This window comes from Dermochelys coriacea, chromosome 2 (genome assembly GCF_009764565.3).
Source record: "Dermochelys coriacea isolate rDerCor1 chromosome 2, rDerCor1.pri.v4, whole genome shotgun sequence".
Taxonomy (NCBI): Eukaryota; Metazoa; Chordata; order Testudines; family Dermochelyidae; genus Dermochelys; species Dermochelys coriacea.
The window spans coordinates 184,788,374-184,796,201 of record NC_050069.1 but is presented as its reverse complement, the minus strand read 5'-3'; the positions used below and the strand labels follow the sequence as shown (position 1 = coordinate 184,796,201).

General features: G+C 42.6%; 1 long non-coding RNA gene across 1 annotated transcript; it reads left to right on the top strand.

Annotated features, from left to right (window-relative positions):
* Nucleotides 1-409: 409 nt before the first annotated feature.
* Nucleotides 410-7,591, top strand: LOC119852162. The gene is made up of 2 exons (XR_005291533.2): nucleotides 410-544; nucleotides 6,981-7,591. It is a non-coding gene; the product is annotated as an uncharacterized LOC119852162 (long non-coding RNA).
* The last annotated feature ends 237 nt before the right edge of the window (nucleotides 7,592-7,828 follow it).

Here is a 7,828-nt window from a genome sequence, read left to right as displayed (position 1 = left end):
CATGATGGAACCTCACTCCCCCATAACAACACAACTGGAAACACCTGAGGAACAAAAACTGAAGTGTGGGAAGTGATGGTCCCAGGCTAGAGGGATTTCTAGCCTGTGTATGAAAACCTGGGAAACCCAAGCTGAAAAGCCAAGGCAACTTGTGTCTTAAAAATCTACCAACCTGTTTATCACTCTGGGTGAGAATTTGCTAATTCATATTGTGACAAAGTCAGGCCGGACGGCTGTAAGATGGTCCTGGAAGGCCAACATATTAGCCCTAGAATGTTAAAGATCCTTTTTCCTACAAGCTGAGAAGTGGTTACCTCAGGTCAATTACATTACTTGAATCCAATTAAGAGCTACTTGAGACCTTTAAAAACCCCTCCTCTGGGAAGAGAGAGAGAGACAGACACAGACAAGCTGCTCTAGGGTGAGAGGCTATGTCCCTTCCCATAGGGGAGACAGCCAAAACTGAGTGCCTGCTAGGGGAAGGACTGACACCCCAGGGCAACTAACAGGATGACACCTTGTCCCAGTGAGGAGGCAGTGAAAGGTACCCCCCTGGGTTTTTGTTCGAGACTGTTTCCTTTTTTTGCTTGTTTCTTTGGTGGAGGATCACCATTAGGCCGACCCTGAAAATACAACCAAGGGAGCACAAAAGAGGGAAGGCAAACCCTACCTGAATGGGGCTCATTACCCCCAGCCGACCATCGCCTGTTGGGGAAGCACTAAGGCTGGCAAGAGTGAAGAGATGCCTTGCTACAATATCCTATCTAATGTGTTAAGCTCAGTTTGTGGTTTTGCTTATTTGCTAAGTAATCTGCTTTGATCTGTTTGCTGTCACTTAAAAAAAAATCTCTTTTGTAGTTTAAAACCAGTGTGTAGAAATCATAACTCGGAGCAGAAAGCTGTGTATATTCCTCTTCACGTGAGGGAGGGGGCAAATTTTATGTGCTTACACTGTACAGTTCTCTATGCAGTGCAAGAGCATATAATGTTGGGTTTACGCTCCAGATGGGGGTGCATGCCTTAAGAACTGGGAGGTGCCTTCGCTGACCCTTCCCATGCAAAGCTGATCTCAGCGTGTGTGTGTGTGGCTGGGGGCTTATGGGCCTGTCACAGCAGTACAGTGTAAAGGGAGCGCAGGCTGGTGGGCTCAGTGGTACGGGGAACCTGTCATAATAGGTATGGGGGAAATAGAGGATCATAGGTGAAGTTATTAAAAATGTTTTGTATTAACATCTTAGATGGGATGGCCTCCTAGGGAGAGGCAGGGGAAAAAAAACTTTATTGAATATAAGAAAAGGAGTACTTGTGGCACCTTAGAGACTAACAAATTTATTAGAGCATAAGCTTTCGTGAGCTACAGCTCACTTCATCGGATGCATTTGTGCATATGCAGCTGTAGCTCACGAAAGCTTATGCTCTAATAAATTTGTTAGTCTCTAAGGTGCCACAAGTACTCCTTTTCTTTTTGCGAATACAGACTAACACGGCTGCTACTCTGAAACCTGTGTTTATTGAATATGAAAGTCAGTTTGCAGGCAGGAAAACAATTATGTAACATGAAAACAGGGATGGACAATTCTAAACAGAGAGGCAGACAATGACTGCTTCTGCCAACCCTTACAGGAATAATCCTTACTGTGGCTTGTAACCCCTGGGTCTTCAATAGAACTTCTTCTCTGCATAAGGGCTGTTTAGACATTGATAAAAATGTCAAGATGACAAAGAATGACCGACCTCCATTCACCTACCTCTCTTCTGCTTCCATCACTCTATACCCAGCCCCTCCTTCCCTATTGCTTCGTCTGCTTTATTAGTTACCCACAACCTAACATGTTATGTCTGTGTAGTCTTGTCTGGTTTTGTATTGTCTGGTATTGCAGCTTTGACAAGTTGTAAAACTACATAATTCTACAGGAGATCCCATTAAGCGTGTAGTATTTGGAGACCTACACAAGCTGTAAGGCTTTTACTTTTTCTACTTTTCATTTTGTTGCTTTATGAATTTTTTTAAAGAGGTAAGGGCTGCTTAGAAGAGGAAAGTTTGCAGGATTGGGCCCATAGTTTATATATCCTTGCATAAGAAGAAATAGATAAGGGACACTTGGGACCCGACCACAGCCCATTGAAGTCAGTGGAAAAACTATTGACGACTTCCCATGAGTTTTGGATGAGGTCCATGATTGGAGTCCAGACCATAACCTGAGCTATCCATTTTCTGCCTTAGATTTAGTATGGGCTCAGTGTTCTATTGAAGGGCTGGCTTTGCACAGTGCATGAATTTGGAAAGCAAGGGCACATGGCTTATTGGAAGCCAGATATAGCAGCAAAACAGGATGAATGGACTAAGGACTGGCACTTTTACAAGTCAGTCATTGCCAGACTGATGATATTCTCTCTCCATGAAGGTGGTAGCAACCTTTTCACCTAGGGAAAGGACCATTTCAGTTGTTCTTCATAAATAAAAAGTCTGTCTGCATGCTGTTAGTTTGCTTTCTTAGCAAGGGGTAGCTCACAGTTCAGACCCACTTGTGATGTTAACAATGGATGATTTACTGAGCTGTTGGCATAGTATATCAACACTCACATTAGACTTCTCAGTGTGGAACAAGAGGAGTCCTAATCTAAGGCAAGATCTAACATCCTTGTGCCTGGCACTGAGCCTGTATTAAATGTTTATGATGAGCAAATGCTGAAAGCAGAGCCCTCATTCCTACTTTTTCTGAAAAGCCATCTGTAAATATGTAAAAAGAAAAGGAGTACTTGTGGCACCTTAGAGACTAACAAATTTATTAGAGCATAAGCTTTCGTGAGCTACAGCTCACTTCATCGGATGCTAATAAATTTGTTAGTCTCTAAGGTGCCACAAGTTCTCCTTTTCTTTTTGCGAATACAGACTAACACGGCTGCTACTCTGAAACCTGTAAATATGTAGTTAGCAAAGTATATGAACAATGACAAGCACTAAGGCTGGGGAAGCTGAAGTGCTTTTAGTAGACAGTGTGCTGGGACATTTATACAGAGTCCTGTCACAAGTGTCACTTTTACTTTTTTCCAGCTGAGAGCTAATGAGCTGAAACTTTTCAACCATTCTAATAAACTTTCCTTTTCCCAGATTGACAGACCATACACAGATCTACATTATGCATCACTCATTTGCTTGCCATTGATCACAGCTCTTACTCTAAAGAGTAGAGGCCAGATCCTCAGCTCATGTAAGACTGTATTATGCTCAGCTGATTTATACCAGCTGAGGATCTGGCCCCAGGTGAAAAATTGCCATGACAGCTGTGAATTTACTTTGCATTTCAGTGTAAACTCTAAGTTGCTTTGAAAAATAAAGTGTTGCCAATCCCTGAGCTATAATATCAGCTATTTGAGTTTGGGCACTCTAGCTTGAAAAACAGTTCTTTGCACAGCTATAACACCTTGCTTCTGAGAACCTCAAACTGCCAAACAAATATTCATGATTTAACCCCCAGACTTCACTGTGAAAGAAATATCATTCTTTCCCTATTTTAAAGATGGAGGAACTTGAGGCACAAAGAGGTCAAATTAGTTCTCCCAAATTTACACCAGAAGTTTATGGCAGAGCTGGAAATAGAATAGGGTTCTTCTGAGTCCTAGACAGTAACTACTAAACAATACTAATTGAGAGACCAGTTTAAACACATCCGATTCATTAATCAGGCCAGATTGCGACTAGAACTTACAGGTATGCATGGAGGCTGCAGCAAGAAGAATCTTTCTCCACATCTTACTTAAGCACATAAGGGACAGACCTAATTATAGTCTCTGGTATCAGGAAAGTATGGATTCACCAGCGTGCAGTGTAATCCAAAGAGGACAGGGAAGACGTAACGGTCAGGTCAGAAATACTGTGCAAATGGCCAGTCGCTATATTTATGTAACTTACTTCACATCCAAAAGCAGAAAAAGGAAGACGCATGAACAAAAGTTAAACGAAACAATTAACGCTTTTTGAACCTTAAACTATAGACTTAAAAAAAAAATTAGTTCAGGTTTACAGTTAGGGTTGCTACCTTTCTAATTGCTGGTAACCAGACCACCTCCCATCCCACCGTCCCAAGGGCACATCCCCATCCCACCTCTCTTCCCCTGAGGCCCTGCCCCATCACTTGCTCCTCTTCCCCTCCCCCCCCATGTCGCTCACTGGATTGTCTCCACCTCCCTCTCTGCCAGCTAGGCTCTTGGGAACTGCTACAGCCTGACAAGGAGCCTGCCTGCAGGTAGGAGGCGGCCTGGCCTGAACTGAGCTGGGTTGCAAGCATGGGTTAACGACCTGGTGCCTCCCCTCATCCTTTGGTAACGGGTTTTGGTGTCCAGTCAGTACATCTGACCGGACACTGCCGGGTCCCCTTTTCGACCAGGCATTCCAGTCGAAAACCAGGCACCTGGCAACCCTAAATGACACCTGGATACAGAAGCCAAAAACCAGACTGTCCAGGTAAAACCCCAACAGGTGCAACCCTATTCACAGTTTAAATTGGCTCTTACTTTATGCCAGGAGGTTCACCCATTCCTAATCACCTCACCCTTATCAGCTAGCAGCTGAATTAGATGGGTTTCCATTAACTAAGAGGCAGGGTTGAAAATAGTAATAGATTTACAACTTAATGCATGTCTAAAACTGCACAAAAAATAAATAATTGCAAGCCTGTATTACAGGATTTTAGTCAGTTTCTGTACATAAGCATCTTGATCCAAAGCAAGTGTAGTCCTAACACCCAGACAAACCTTGTCCTTTTTTGTCATTAACTTTGTAACTCTGCACTTCCTTATCCTTCCAGATAAGGTCATGTCCTGTTAAGCTGGATCTCATCAAGTTATGGAGGGGCAAAATGACAAATAGCACTTTTCTGATGAGCAACATGTTAAAGTTTGTCTTTTCGATCAGGTACCTGCTGCTAACCTAATCAGACACAATGCAGGAGCATGCTTCCATTAGATTCGGTGCTGCAAACCAAAGCAGATCATGCCAAAACCACAAAGAATGCAAATGACTCTCAAGTATTTGAAACTAGATGAAGGACTTCACTCCCCTTGCAGTGCTTTCAACAGGGGGAATGGATATGTTTCAGGCTAGAAGGGATTCAGAGCCTGATTTGCAGTGGTGCCTTAACCCAGATTCAGCTAGTGGCACGGGTCAATGCCTGCATATACTTTTTTCAGTGCACTATGTATTCCACAGCCACAGAAATTGGCACAGAGATTTCCACCTTGCAACAGAATTTTGCTCCAAAATCTTAGCTTACTTTTTTTAAAGTTACATTCTTATGGCTACCCAAAAAAAGCCTCAAAAATATCAACAATGTGTAGTCGGTACAGTCTGGTTTGTCTATGTTCCCAGAGAGACCAGTACAATAATTCTGGGAGGAGCAATTTGCCCTGTTCACCTCAATCAGAGCCCCATGCTCTCTGCAACTGTGTAATTTGGCATTTCTGCAAGATATCAGGGAATTCAGCATTTCTGTGATGGAATTTACCATTTTGCTACAGCCAGGTGCCTGGCATATTGATCTTGCTCTCCCTGCCCTGCCAAGACTTACCTGCAGCTGTGTCTTTCTCTGCAGATTTTCTCACAGGGGGAATTAATTGGATTACCAGGCTTGCTCCCTGCACTATTCCATGGAGCTAGGCAGCAGGAGGTTGGGGACTGAGAACTGGAATCCAGTTTGTAGCCAGGAAACAAAAGACACAGACAGGCTGGCAAACTAGGCCCTCTGGAGAACAGAGCAGCAGCTGAGGACTAGAAAGACTCTGGCCCTAACATCCATGTTCATAAGTGATAGGTTTTTTAAAGGCACAAAACATTTGGAGTCCATCACCTGGAAGTGCAAGTGTCAGTAAGGCACAAAAATTGCTCTCTTTAAAAATTAAATCAATCGCATTCTGAAGGACAGGCTACAATAAAGCTAATTTTTTCAATTGCCTGTTGAGCAATTTTAAGCCTCTCTTGTGAGAGCTCACTGGATGATTTATCTATTGTAAAAGTTCAAAATATAATTAAAAAGGCCATCTACTTAATTTAGGGGTAGATTGGGCAGTAGTCAAATAAGCTGTACCTTTAAAATAAAAGTTGGAGGGATGTTCATTCAGTGAATAGATAGGGCCAGATTATGTCTGGCCACTGCACATGTGGCCACAAGGACAGGGTCTCAATTATCCACTATACCTGCCTGTCCATGGACAGGGCTTTGGAGCAGAGCCCGGAGCAGCTCTGAAGCTGTGGAGCTGCAGGTTTTTGCCTGGAGCTAGAGCACAGCTCCAAAGCCCTGCCCATGGACACATGGAAGTAGAGGCTAATTATGCTAGAACAATTGCGGTCTATTGTCCTAGACAGAAGTTAACATAGAACGAGATTGATGCATTTTTGCCCCTAATAAACTACAGTAATGGTGGTGATGACTGTAGTCCAAATAAGGAGACAGTCCTAGGTAATGGCTTCTGTACTCTCCTCAAGTGGCATAGTGCTTTTTAGAGTTCTATCACTAAGAAAACATTCCTCTGAAAACACAACTTTCAATGGGAATTGGCTGCCTACATGCCCTCTGTCCCTTTGAAAATCTCCCCGAATAGTCCTGGAGCCTACACTACTGCCTCACTCCTCAAGCTGGTCTAGCACACTGGTGGGGTAGCATGGGAAAGGTTGCACTGCAGCTGTTGCCACCTGCTATACCATTTCTGTTGCTATCATGAAGACAACATTCTCCAGGTTGTGAATCTTCACCTCTTAAATTCACTTTAAGAAGCACCCTGGCATTAGATAAACAAACAATACATGAATTTGCCTTACATTTTCCTGTGTTAAATAAATTTCCTTCCTACCCCATTTCAGACATGTCTTCCTCTTCTCCTGGCTTGTTTGGGAAGGATGTCAAAGGAACAGAAAGGAAAAGAGTATGTTTAAAAAAAACCAGGGTTTGAACTAAATTTTCCAAACAGTATTATTCTGCTCATAGGTAATGCACATTATTCCCAGAGCTGATCCAGGAGCTCAGCCCAACAGAACAGAAAGCATGGCCGAACCTGAGCAGAAGGAAGATTAAACACACCATGCTCAGAGGAATGCAAATGTCTTGAACATGGAGAAAAATACAGCTACCTTGGACAGCTGCCCTGGAACACGAGAGGCGACAAAAAGAAAATCCATTTGGTCTGAGGATCGTGAAAGGAAATAAAATTATAATGATGGGCAATCTCCCACAGTCAGATGAGGGATGTCTGTCCCTCACTGTCTAATCTCATTTAGCCAATGGCTATGAGTAATTATCTAGCACTGGTCATCAGTATTCCTAAGCTGAGTGAAATGGTGTGGACTGATTCAAGCATAGTGTCTGGCGATTGTGCATAGATCATTAATTCCCTAAAAGTTTCTTCTTGCATACTAAATTGAACTGCAATGCCTATATAAAATTCATACCTCTGTCAGGGATTGTTTGCCATCTTCATCTTATTATAGAAATAGGCATGGTGGGGTTCTGGGATCTCGTTTGCTATTGGTATTATTGGCTGCAATTCAGGCTACCAACTCCTCCTATCTAGCCAATAAAATGCCTTAATCTTTCTTGTTTAAGGACAGTACTGTGGTTTTAAGCCATTGACTACTTAGGGAGCTCCTGATCAGAAGAGGCTTTTCACCAGTAGCTATAGCTTTTTGGAATTTTTTTCTTGCAAAAAATCTTGTTGATAAAAATAGTTTTCAAAGCTTTTTCCAAAGAAAAGTTATAGGTTTTGACAAAAAAAATTGAAGGCTGAAATTTCAGCCAAAATTTATATATTTTTTTTTCAATTCTGACATGCCACCAAG